The sequence below is a fragment of the Thalassophryne amazonica genome, chromosome 5 (assembly GCF_902500255.1).
Source record: "Thalassophryne amazonica chromosome 5, fThaAma1.1, whole genome shotgun sequence".
Taxonomy (NCBI): domain Eukaryota; kingdom Metazoa; phylum Chordata; class Actinopteri; order Batrachoidiformes; family Batrachoididae; genus Thalassophryne; species Thalassophryne amazonica.
In genome coordinates this window covers 75840114-75853764 of record NC_047107.1, presented here as the reverse complement: position 1 = coordinate 75853764, position 13651 = coordinate 75840114, and the positions used below count along the sequence as shown (strand labels likewise).

General features: G+C 52.9%; 1 protein-coding gene and 1 long non-coding RNA gene across 3 annotated transcripts in view; both read left to right on the top strand.

The window, feature by feature from the left end:
- The window catches only part of efna5b (ephrin-A5b), a 345365-nt gene that overhangs the window by 296862 nt on the left and 34852 nt on the right, over nucleotides 1–13651 (top strand). The window lies entirely within an intron of this gene.
- Nucleotides 2762–13651, top strand: part of LOC117510734 — a 25369-nt gene continuing 14479 nt past the window's right edge. The window contains exons 1-2 of the long non-coding RNA XR_004560805.1: nucleotides 2762–2830; nucleotides 3374–3375. This is a non-coding gene — a long non-coding RNA (uncharacterized LOC117510734). The remainder of the gene's footprint in view (nucleotides 2831–3373; nucleotides 3376–13651) is intronic.

Genomic DNA, 13651 nt, shown 5'->3' with positions numbered 1-13651 from the left:
TGCTATATTCGCCAGCACTCGCCAACAATACCGACGACTGCTGTCTACATGAGAGTAATTTAACACTCCATTCAGTGCTTTTTGCTCATAAGCAGCATTGCCACATGTATTTCAAAAGCATATTCATGCTCTGCTTCTCTTCGAATATACACCAAGTCTATTTCTAACAGATGGCACATATGGTATACTTCTTACTGGCCAATCTGGTTGTGTTTTCTGCATGAATACAGCTTTTTTCCCTCATCCTGTTGTACCTGTGTTTTCCTCATACTAACAGGTACCATACAGGCATGTAAACAGAGAGTGGGGGGGGGCAGCAGGGAGGCGAGAGTTGTCAAATTTTGAAAACATTCATTCATTCATGAATTCATTTTCTATAGCCACTTATTCCACTTATTTCAATTAAGGGTCATGGGGAAGTCTATCCCAGCGGCTATTGGGTATGAGGCAGAGTACAGCCAGGACAGGCCACCAGTCTACTGCAGGGCCACATATAGTCAGACAAACACAGTCACACTCTCATTCACACCTACTCAGTCAATTTAGAGTCACCAATTCACCTAACCTGCATGTGTTTGGAAGTGGGAGGAAGCTGGATCCTGAGACCTTCTTACTCTGAGGCAACAAGCCTAACCACAAAGCCACCGTGCTGCTCATTTTAAAGACATGATTTCATATATTAATGACAGTAATAATAACTTTATAATTATTACATTTATATAGCACCAAATCACAACAAAGCTGCTTCAAGGTGCCTCACGCAAGTAAGGTTTGACCTTACCAATCTCTAGAGAAACCACACAGGCGACAGGAAGAAACCTCAACCAGACCAGACTTAGAGAGGTGACCCACTGCTTAGGCCATAATAGTAATAATAATAATAATAATGATAATAATACATTTGTCCTGTGCAAGTGTATTATTTGGGAAAATATAATTCTTGGATCCAGACTTGGTATTGGCAGATATTCAATATTAAATGACTCGGATTGGGATCCATGCAAAAATAAACAAATAAATAGTAAGTCCCTTCGGCTGCTCCCTTTTTTTGTACTCGGGGTCACCACAGCAAATCCAAGGTGGATCTGCATGTTGAGTTGGCACAAATTTTACACCAGATGCCCTTCCTGATGCAACTCCACATTACATGGAGAAATGTGGTAGGGGTGGGATTCGAACCGGGAACCTTCCGCACAGAAACCAAGTGCATTAACCACTTGGCCACCAACCCTACAAATAAATAAATAAATAAAAAACCCTGATTAGGACATCCGTACATATAAACCTATACAAAAAGTTTAAATTATAAGATTTAGCCAACAGTGTGCATTCATCGCAGGGCAGCAGCTAAACACCAGCTATACTCTCAATACACACACAGCACAGGAAATCAGTCAACTTTATAAGTTTCTGAAAGCTTGTCCAAACTAAAACCTGTGTTTGTTTGAGCGCATCACTTACAAATTTGGGGTTTAAAAACATCTTAACGAAACATGTTGCTTTACTTTAAGTCTGTTTTTAAGTAAATCCTCCTAACTTGCTGTTGCTGTTGAAAACTTGCTCCAGAATCGATGTGTACAGAACGGGACGCCTCACGTACAGTAACTCCAATACACGCAGAGGCATTTCCAACCCGACCGATGGTTGTTCCTTGAAGTGTCCTGCGACTTCGACTGCCTTCATGACAACGCCTCCGACATACTCTCTCCCATTTTCAGCAGGGCCATACTTCTCTCATGATCAGCTGCCTTTGCTAAGTGGCTGGTGTCGATGGCTGTGACTCAGCGCTGCCCAAAACAGCGATGAAGATAAGACATCTGGAGATTAGCTGCGTATATGCAGAAATTGAAAATGGAAGCATGCAGCAGTGACGGAAAAGCAGTGGAGCAATAAGAAGAATGACATAAATTGTGGGGGCACTGGGGTGGATATGTGACCGAGCGGGTGAGCGACCGTGGCCAAGGTTCATTAGCGTGTCATCAGCTGCCTTCACACTGAAATAATAAAGTCCCCCCCCCCACCACCACCACCACCACTCTACTTTGTCCCGCTGCATCAGCTGAATATGAACTGAGCTGTGAAAAACAGCATCTCATCTGAAGTTCACCTCTCACACACATCGACACATGACTAAGAAACAGATAACAGTTGATGAGCCGGCAATATTAAAATGGCAGTGGTGAGGTTGGGGGATGGCAGGAGGAGAGATTCTGATCGGCTGGAGATGAAGCATTAAAATGAAAATGATTGAAAGTGTATGCAGCGTGCATCTGATAAGTATTTGAAAAATCAGAGTATAGAAGGCATGTAAAATGAAATGGAAGAAAGGAGAGAAGATTTCTATCTCTTCCTGGCTCTCTTGATGAACACGTCCCACGGCTACAGAGACCGCTCACTTTTTAATTTTTTCACTGCCTCAACGTTACCCTTGTGTTTCCTTAAAACGGAATGCATGCTGGGACACTGATTAGTCATGTATGCGTTTCTGAATGTAAAATTCTGCAAAAAGGGACACATTGGAGGATGGTAAGAACTTTCATTAAAGGTGACTTTTTAAATCTCCCAGTTTATAGTTAAAAGCAGCTCATTTAGCAGCTCTTCAAGCAGTTCATTTTACAATACTGTCACTTACAGTACTGTGAAGAGTTTTAGGTGCCATAGAATTTTGATATATTTTTTATTCCATCAGTGTCTCCAGACCAGTACTGTTCTAAATTGTTGAAACATACACGCACACATATGACCGAATACAGTATTTTTTTTTTAACCTTTATTTAATCAGGTTAGTCCCAGTGAGATCAAGATTTCTTTTACAAGTTAGACTTGGACAGTTTATTTTATTATTTTAAGTTTCCAATTCATTTAACCTGCATGTCTTTATGATATACAGTGGTCCCTCGCTATAACGCGGTTCACCTTTCGCGACTTCGTAGTTTTGCAGATTTTTTTTGTGCAATTTTGCATGCTTTTTTGGTGTTTTTTTTTTTTTTTTTTTAACAGCACATTGTGTTCTGCGTCCTTATCAGGCAGGCTGGTCGCGGCATTGATCGGCATCACTGCGATTGCTCTCACTGCCTCCGATGCGCTTACTGAGTCTGCAGGCTCAGTAAACGCCGCATATATATATATATATATATATATATATATATATATATATATATATATATATATATATATATATATATAGTGTGTGTGTGTGTGTGTGTGTATACAGTGAGGAAAATAAGTATTTGTGTTGGGAAAGTGTAGGAGCACGGACCCACAACAGGGGGTGCAAATGAACGGACAATGGATAAAGCCAAATACAACACTTTACTGTTGTGAAAATGCACAACAACAACAGATTACAATAGTGAATGAAGTCAAATACAAGATGTCATGTGGGCAGGCTCGAAGATAGGAGACATCGGTCCGAAGTCGAACCGGAACCACACGATTTCCTCCGCCACCGAACCCCGGGAATACTGGAGCCGCCAAGTCCCGAACTCCCAGGTGTCGGATCTGGTACTGCTGGCGAGGAGCAAACACAGTTAGAAGTGGGTGCGTGTGCACCCAGCAACACGTATGGTGGGAAACCACCTCCACCTCTCGTCGAAAAAAGGAACAGAATGAATGCTGTCCAACTCACACAAGTAACAGATATTCCTGTCAACAAACACAGTCAGCTGAGAATATTACCTCCTTAGTAGAGCGATATCTCGGCAATGAGGTGGAGATGCCGTCTTGCTGATATACCTCTGTAGATCTGGTGATTGATGACAACTGTCGTCTGTGATAAGTGACAGCTGTCACCCCGGCTGCTCCTGTGAGGCGGCAGCGCCCTCTGGTGCCTGGAGCCCGCACTCCAGGCAGGGCGCCCTCTGGTGGTGGTGGGCCAGCAGTACCTCCTCTTCAGTGGCCCACACAACAGGACCCCCCCCTCAACGGGCGCCTCCTGGCGCCCGACTGGGCTTGTCCGGGTGGCGGCGGTAGAAGTCGGCCAGGAGGGCCGGGTCCAGGATGAAGCTCTTCTTCACCCAGGAGCATTCTTCGGGGCCGTACCCCTCCCAGTCCACCAAATACTGGAAGCCCCGGCCCATCCGTCGGACATCCAAAAGCCGGCGCACTGTCCAAGCCGGCTCGCCATCGATGATCCGGGCAGGAGGTGGTGTCGGACCCGGAGTGCAGAGGGGTGAGGTGTGATGCGGTTTAATCCTGGACACGTGGAACACGGGATGGATCCGCAGTGAGGCCGGAAGCTGAAGCCTCACTGCGGCGGGACTGATGACCCTGAGAATCTTAAATGGACCTATGTACCGTTCCTGTAATTTTGGGGAGGCCACTTGCAGTGGAATGTCCTTGGTTGACAATCACACTTCCTGCCCAGGACGATACGTAGGAGCCGGGGTCCGCCGCCGGTCTGCATGGGCCTTTGTCCTCATCCGGGCCCTCAGCAAAGCAGAACGGGCGGCACGCCACACCCGACGGCACTTCCGCAGGTGGGCCTGGACCGAGGGCACACCGACCTCTCCCTCAACCACCGGGAACAACGGGGGCTGATACCCCAGACACACCTCAAAAGGGGAGAGGCCGGTGGCGGACGACACTTGGCTGTTGTGGGCATACTCGATCCAGGCCAGATGGGTACTCCAGGCCGCCGGGTGCGCGGCTGTCACGCAACGCAGGGTCTGCTCCATCTCTTGATTGGCCCGTTCTGCTTGCCCGTTGGTTTGGGGATGATACCCGGATGAGAGACTGACCGTGGCCCCCAGTTCCCGGCAGAAGCTCCTCCAGACGTGCGAGGAGAACTGGGGACCGCGATCGGAGACAATGTCTGTTGGAATCCCATGCAGCCGGACGACGTGGTGGACCAGGAGGTCCGCTGTCTCCTGGGCTGTTGGGAGCTTCGCCTTGGAGAATCGGTCCACTATCGTGAGAATGGTGGTGTTGCCCTGGGACGGCGGGAGGCCCGTGACAAAATCCAGGCCGATGTGGGACCAGGGGCGATGAGGCATGGGCAGCGGCTGTAACAATCCCGAAGCCTTGCGATGGTCGGTCTTGCCCCTGGCGCAGGTGGTACAGGCCTGGATATACTCCCGGACGTCGGCCTCCAGGGACGCCCACCAGAAGCGCTGCCGGACAACTGCCACTGTTCTTCGCACCCCTGGATGACAGGAGAGCTTAGAGCCGTGACAGAAGTCCAGGACTGCAGCCCTAGCTTCTGGTGGGACGTAAAGTCTATTCTTCGGTCCAGTTCCGGGGTCCGGGCTTCGTGCCAGGGCCTCCCGGATGGTTCTCTCTACGTCCCAGGTGAGGGTGGCCACGATAGTGGACTCCGGGATGATGGGTTCCGGTGGATCAGACAACTCCGTTTTGACTTCGTCTTCATGTACCCGGGACAAAGCATCCGACCTCTGGTTTTTGGTCCCAGGACGGTAGGTGATCCGGAAGTCAAAACGGCCGAAGAACAGTGACCAGCGGGCTTGCCTGGGATTCAGCCGCTTGGCGGTCCTGATATACTCCAGGTTCCGGTGGTCAGTGAAAACCGTGAATGGCACGGACGTTCCCTCCAACAGATGTCTCCACTCTTCTAGAGCCTCTTTCACCGCAAGGAGTTCTCGATTGCCGACGTCATAGTTCCGTTCGGCCGGGGTTAACCTGCGGGAAAAATAGGCACACGGGTGAAGGACCTTATCGGTCTTTCCGCTCTGGGACAGCACAGCTCCTATCCCTGAGTCCGAGGCGTCCACTTCAACCACTAACTGGCGGCTAGGATCGGGCTGCACCAGAACGGGTGCAGACGAGAAGCGCCGTTTCAACTCCTTGAACGCGGCATCGCAACGATCCAACCAGGTGAAGGGGACTTTTGGTGAGGTCAGGGCTGTCAGGGGGCTAACTACCTGACTGTAGCCCTTAATGAACCTCCTGTAGAAATTAGCAAAGCCGAGGAACTGTTGCAGCTTCCTACGGCTTGTGGGTTGGGGCCAGTCTCTCACCGCCGCAACCTTGGCCGGATCAGGAGCGACGGAGTTGGAGGAGATGATAAATCCCAGGAAGGACAAAGATGTGCGGTGGAACTCACACTTCTCGCCCTTCACAAACAGCCGGTTCTCCAACAACCGCTGCAGGACCTGACGTACATGCCGGACATGGGTCTCAGGATCCGGAGAAAAGATGAGTATATCGTCTAGATACACGAAGACGAATCGGTGCAGGAAGTCCCGCAAGACATCATTAACCAAAGCTTGGAACATCGCGGGGGCGTTTGTAAGACCGAACGGCATGACCAGGTACTCAAAGTGACCTAAGGGGGTGTTAAATGCCGTCTTCCACTCGTCTCCCTTCCGGATCCGAACCAGGTGATACGCATTTCTAAGATCCAGTTTGGTGAATATTCGGGCTCCATGCAGGGGCGTGAACACCGAATCCAACAGGGGCAATGGGTATCGATTACGAACCGTGATTTCGTTCAGTCCCCTGTAATCAATGCATGGACGAAGTCCGCCATCTTTTTTACCCACAAAAAAGAAACCTGCACCCATCGGGGAGGTGGAATTCCGGATCAACCCGGCGGCTAAAGAGTCCCGGATGTAGGTCTCCATTGATTCGCGCTCAGGCCATGAGAGGTTGTACAGCCTGCTGGACGGGAACTCACCGCCTGGAACCAAATCAATGGCACAATCGTACGGACGGTGGGGGGGAAGGGTGAGCGCCAGATCCTTGCTGAACACATCCACAAGGTTGTGGTACTCCACCGGCACCGTCCCTAGATTGGGTGGGACTCTGACCTCCTCCTTAGCCTGGGAACCGGGAGGAACCGAGGAACCTAAACATACCCGATGGCAGGTCTCGCTCCACTGAACCACTACCCCGGACGGCCAATCGATCCGGGGATTGTGTTTTAACATCCAAGGGAACCCTAAAATCACACGGGAGGTAGTTGGAGTCACAAAAAACTCAATCTCCTCCCGGTGATTTCCTGACACCACCAGAGTTACTGGTGGTGTCCTGTGTGTGATTGGAGGGAGGAGGGAGCCATCCAGTGCCCGTACCTGCACAGGCGAGGTAAGAGCCACCAGAGGGAGCCCTATCTCCCTGGCCCATCTGCTGTCTAACAGATTCCCTTCAGAGCCCGTGTCCACCAGTGCTGGGGCCTTCAGGGTTAAATCCTCATAAAGGATTGTAACTGGGAGTCGTGTGGCAATGTGGGTGTGTCACACGTGAATGTCTCGGCCCACCCCTAGCCCAGTTTCTAGGGGCGGGCGTTGGCGTTTAACCGCTCGGGGCAGTCTCTTACCTGATGCTCTATCGAGCCACAAACAAAACACGCTCCGTGGGCCAGCCTCCTCTGTCTATCTGGTGCCCTAAATGTGGCCCTGCTCGTGTCCATAGCTTCGTCAGCAGGGGGAGCTGTCACCACACGGAGCGCAGGGGCCGTGGAGTGTGGGGAGGGCGGAACGCGGTCGGAACCGGAAGGGAGAGGGACGACGCGTGCCCGGCCACGCCCTTCGTCTCGTTCCCGACGGCGTTCTTCTAACCGATTGTCTAATTGTATGACGAGATCGATAAGCCCATCTAAATCCCGCGGTTCGTCCTTAGCCACCAGGTGCTCCTTTAGAACCAGTGACAGTCCGTTTACAAAGACGGCGCGGAGGGCAGTGCTATTCCAGCCGGACCTTGCAGCCGCGATGCGGAAGTCGACTGCATAGGCAGCTGCACTCCGGCGCCCCTGTCTCATTGACAGCAGCACGGCTGAAGCGGTCTCACCTCTATTTGGGTGATCGAACACTGTTCTGAACTCCCTCACAAACCCATCATACACCTGAAGGAGCCGTGAATTCTGCTCCCAGAGCACTGTAGCCCAAGCGCGTGCCTCACCACGAAGCAAATTTATGACATAAGCTACTTTACTAGCATCAGTCGCGTACATAACGGGACGTTGTGCGAAGACGAGCGAACACTGCATAAGGAAATCAGCGGACGTCTCCACACAACCGTCGTACGGCTCTGGCGGGCTTATGTATGCTTCCGGGGATGGTGGGAGGGGTCGTTGAACGACCTGTGGAATGTCACTGTTACGCACAGGGTCGACAGGAGGGAGAGCCGCAGCATCGCCCTGAGGGCGCGCTTCCACCTGTGCGGCGAGAGCCTCCACCCTGCGGTTAAGGAGGACGTTCTGCTCGGTCATTAAATCCATCCGAGCCGTGAAAGCGGTGAGGATTCGCTGCAACTCACCGATCATTCCTCCTGCGGACGTCTGTGCGCCCTGTTCTTCCATTGGCCGTTCAACAGCCGGTTGACGCCCCTCGGGATCCATGACATTGGCCGAGATATCCTGTTGGGAAAGTGTAGGAGCACGGACCCACAACAGGGGGTGCAAATGAACAGACAATGGATAAAGCCAAATACAACACTTTACTGTTGTGAAAATGCACAACAACAACAGATTACAATAGTGAATGAAGTCAAATACAAGATGTCATGTGGGCAGGCTCGAAGATAGGAGACATCGGTCCGAAGTCGAACCGGAACCACACGATTTCCTCCGCCACCGAACCCCGGGAATACTGGAGCCGCCAAGTCCCGAACTCCCAGGTGGCCACTGCCTCCGCGTGTCGGATCTGGTACTGCTGGCGAGGAGCAAACACAGTTAGAAGAGGGTGCGTGTGCACCCAGCAACACGTATGGTGGGAAACCACCTCCACCTCTCGTCGAAAAAAGGAACAGAATGAATACTGTCCAACTCACACAAGTAACAGATATTCCTGTCAACAAACACAGTCAGCTGAGAATATTACCTCCTTAGTAGAGCGATATCTCGGCAATGAGGTGGAGATGCCGTCTTGCTGATATACCTCTGTAGATCTGGTGATTGATGACAGCTGTCGTCGGTGATAAGTGACAGCTGTCACCCCGGCTGCTCCTGTGAGGCGGCAGCGCCCTCTGGTGCCTGGAGCCCGCAATCCAGGCAGGGCGCCCTCTGGTGGTGGTGGGCCAGCAGTACCTCCTCTTCAGTGGCCCACACAACAATTTGAACACCCTGAGATTTTGCAAGTTCTCCCACTTAGAAATCATGGAGGGGTCTGAAACTTTCATCTTAGGTGCATGTCCACTGTGAGAGACATTAACAAAAAAATAAATAAAAAATCCGGAAATCACAATGTATGATTTTTTTAAATAATTTATTTGTATGTTACTGCTACAAATAAGTATTTGACCCCCTACCAACCAGCAAGAATTCTGGCTCACACAGACCTGTTAATTTTTCTTTAAGAAGCCCTCTTATTCTGCACTCTTTACCTGTATTAATTGCACCTGTTTGACCTTGTTACCTGTATAAAAGACCTGTTCACACACTCAATCAATCACACTCGAACCTGTCCACCATAGCCAAGACCAAAGAGCTGTCTAAGGACACCAGGGACAAAACTGTAGACCTGCACAAGGCTGGGATGGACTACAGGACAACAGGCAAGCAGCTTGGTAGAAGACAACAACTGTTATGATTATTTATTAGAAAGTGGAAGAAACACAAGATGACTGTCAGTCTTCCTCGGTCTGGAGCTTCATGCAAGATCTCACTTTGTGGGGTAAGGATGATTCTGAGAAAGCTCAGAACTACACAGGAGGACCTGGTCAATGACATGAAGAGAGCTGGGACCACAGTCACAAAGATTATGTTGTGAAAGTGTAGGAACACGGACCCACAACAGGGGGCGCAAATGAACGGACAATGGAGAAGGTAAATAACAAGTTTTACTGTTGTGAAACGAGCACAACCAATACAACAATCAACAATTTGGGATTAAGCCGAATTCTGCTGGTGTCGTGTGGGCAGGCTCGAAGGTAGGAGACGTCCGTCCGAGTCGAACCGGAACCACCCAGATCTCCTCTGCCACCGAACCCTGGAAATACTGGAACCGCCAAGTCCCGAAGTCCCAGGTGGCCACTGCCTCCGCTCGTCGGATCCGGTACTGCTGGCAAGAGAGAGCAACAAACACACAGGTGTGGATGCGGCTGCACCCAGTAACACGGAGAGGGAAGAAGCCGCCTCCACCTCTCGTCACGTTAAACAGGAAGGTGAGTACTTATCCAAGCAATTGGCTTTCGGTAGTCAGCTGTCCTGAAAGGTGTAACACGTATTATCAAATATACAGAATATGCTGCAGAGTAGTTTACCTCTATCTCAAGACGATATCTCGGCACTGAGGTGGAGACGCCGTCCTCCTGATATACCTCGGTGCTGAGTAGAACAGCTGTGTCTGGTGATGGGTGACAGCTGTCACCCAGGCTACTCCCATGATGCGGCAGCGCCCTCTAGTGCCTGGAGCCCGCACTCCAGGCAGGGCGCCCTCTGTTGGTGGTGGGCCAGCAGTACCTCCTCTTCAGCGGCCCACACAACAGGACCCCCCCCTCAACGGGCGCCTCCTGGCGCACGACCGGGCTTGTCCGGATGGCGTCGGTAGAAGTCGGCCAGGAGGGCCGGGTCCAGGATGAAGCCCTTCTTCACCCAGGAGCGCTCCTCGGGGCCGTACCCCTCCCAGTCCACCAGATACTGAAAACCCCGGCCCATCTGACGGACGTCAAGGAGCCGGCGGACAGTCCAAGCCGGTGCTCCGTCGATGATCCGGGCAGGAGGCGGCGCCGGACCCGGGGTGCAGAGGGGTGAGGTGTGAAGAGGCTTGATCCGGGAAACGTGGAAGACTGGATGGATCCGCAGTGAGGCCGGAAGCTGGAGCCTCACTGCGGCGGGGTTGATGACCTTGAGGATCTTATGAGGTCCGATGTACCGTTCTTGCAGTTTTGGAGAATCAACCTGTAGGGGAATGTCCTTCGTGGACAACCAGACCTCCTGCCCAGGACGGTACTTGGGGGCCGGGGCTCGCCGCCGGTCTGCATGTGTCTTCGCCCTCGTCCGGGCCTGCAACAAGGCAGAGCGGGCGGCCCGCCACACCCGACGGCACTTCCGTAGGTGGGCCTGGACCGAGGGCACACCGACCTCTCCCTCAACCACCGGAAACAAGGGGGGCTGATACCCCAAGCACACCTCAAACGGGGAGAGGCCGGTGGCTGATGACACTTGGCTGTTGTGGGCGTACTCGATCCAGGCCAGGTGGGTACTCCAGGCCGTCGGGTGCGCGGCTGTCACACAGCGAAGTGTCTGCTCCAGTTCTTGATTCGCCCGCTCTGCCTGCCCGTTGGTCTGGGGGTGGTACCCAGACGAGAGGCTGACCGTGGCCCCCAGTTCCCGGCAGAAGCTCCTCCAGACATGTGAGGTGAACTGGGGACCGCGATCGGAGACGATGTCTGATGGTATGCCATGCAGACGGACGACGTGGTGGACCAGGAGGTCCGCTGTCTCCTGGGCCGTAGGGAGCTTCGGGAGGGCCACGAAGTGGGCCGCCTTGGAGAAACGGTCCACTATCGTGAAGACGACGGTGTTTCCCTGGGACGGCGGGAGACCCGTGATGAAGTCCAGGCCGATGTGGGACCAGGGGCGATGAGGCACGGGCAATGGCTGTAGCTGCCCTGAGGTCTTCCTATGGTCGGCCTTGCCCCTGGCGCAGGTGGTACAGGCCTGACGTAGTCCCGGACGTCGGTCTCCAGGGATGCCCACCAGAAGCGTTGCCGGACGACTGCCACGGTCCTTCGCACCCCTGGGTGACAGGAGAGCTTAGAACCGTGACAGAAGTCCAGGACTGCAGCCCTAGCCTCTGGTGGGACGTATAGTCTGTTTTTTGGTCCGTTTCCGGGGTCCGGGACACGGGGTCAGGGCCTCCCGGACGGTCCTCTCCACGTCCCAGGTGAGGGCGGCCACGATAGCGGACTCCGGGATGATAGGATCCGGGGGATCCGACGGTTCCGTTTTGACCTCATCTTCGTGCACCGGGACAATACTCCGATCTCTGATTCTTGGTCCCGGGACGGTAGGTAATCCGGAAGTCAAAACGGCCAAAGAACAGTGACCAGCGGGCTTGCCTGGGGTTCAGACGCTTGGCGGTTCTGATGTACTCCAGGTTCCGATGGTCAGTGAAAACCATGAACGGCACGGCTGTTCCCTCCAACAGATGTCTCCACTCTTCGAGGGCCTCTTTCACAGCAAGGAGTTCCCGATTGCCGACGTCATAATTCCGTTCAGCGGGGGTCAACCTGCGAGAAAAATAGGCACACGGGTGAAGGACCTTATCGGTCTTCCCGCTCTGGGAGAGCACCGCTCCTATCCCTGAGTCCGAGGCATCCACTTCAACCACTAACTGGCGGCTAGGATCGGGCTGCACCAGAACTGGTGCAGACGAGAAGCGCCGTTTCAACTCCTTGAACGCGGCCTCGCACCGGTCCGACCAGGTGAAGGGAACTTTTGGAGAGGTCAGGGCTGTCAGGGGGCTAACTACCTGACTGTAGCCCTTAATGAACCTCCTATAAAAATTAGCAAAACTGATGAACTGTTGCAGCTTCCTACGGCTTGTAGGTTGGGGCCAGTCTCTCACCGCCGCAACCTTGGCCGGGTCCGGGGCGACGGAGTTAGAGGAGATGATAAACCCCAGGAAGGACAAGAAGTGCGGTGGAACTCACACTTCTCGCCCTTCACAAACAGACGGTTCTCCAACAACCGCTGCAGGACCTGACGGACATGCCGGACATGAGTCTCAGGATCCGGGGAAAAGATGAGTATATCGTCCAGATACACGAAGACAAACCGGTGCAGGAAGTCCCGCAGGACATCGTTTACCAACGCTTGGAAGGTCGCGGGAGCGTTAGTGAGACCGAACGGCATGACCAGGTACTCAAAATGGCCCAACGGGGTGTTAAATGCCGTCTTCCATTCGTCTCCCTTCCGGATCCGAACCAAATGATACGCATTCCTAAGATCAAGTTTGGTGAAGATATTGGCTCCATGCAAGGGGGTGAACACCGAATCCAACAGGGGCAACGGGTATCGATTGCGAACCGTGATTTCGTTCAACCCCCTATAGTCAATGCATGGACGAAGCCCGCCATCCTTTTTACCCACAAAAAAGAAACCAGCACCCATCGGAGAGGTGGAATTCCGGATCAACCGGCAGCTAATGAGTCCCGGATGTAGGTCTCCATTGATTCACGCTCCGGCCGCGAGAGGTTGTACAGCCTACTGGACGGAAACTCACTGCCTGGAACCAAATCAATGGCACAATCATACGGGCGGGGAGGGAGGAAGCGTAAGAGCCAGATCCTTGCTGAACACATCAGCGAGGTCATGGTACTCCGCTGGCACCGCCTTCAGATTGGGCGGGACTCGGACCTCCTCCTTAGCTTGGGAGCCGGGAGGAACCGAGGAACCTAGACACATCCCGATGGCAGGTTTCGCTCCACTGAACCACTACCCCGGACGGCCAATCAATCCGGGGATTGTGCTTTAGCATCCATGGAAACCCTAAAACCACACGGGAGGTGGCCTGAGTCACGAAGAAACTCGATCACCTCCCGGTGGTTACCTGACACCACCAGAGTTACAGAGGTGTCTTATGTGTGATTGGTGGGAGTAGGGAGCCATCTAGCGCCCGAACCTGCACATGGCGAGGTAAGAGCCACCAGAGGGAGCCCTATCTCCCTGCCCATCTGCTGTCAAGCAGATTCCCCCAGAGCCCGTGTCCACCAGTGCTGGGACCTTCAGGGTTGAATCCTCATAAAGGAT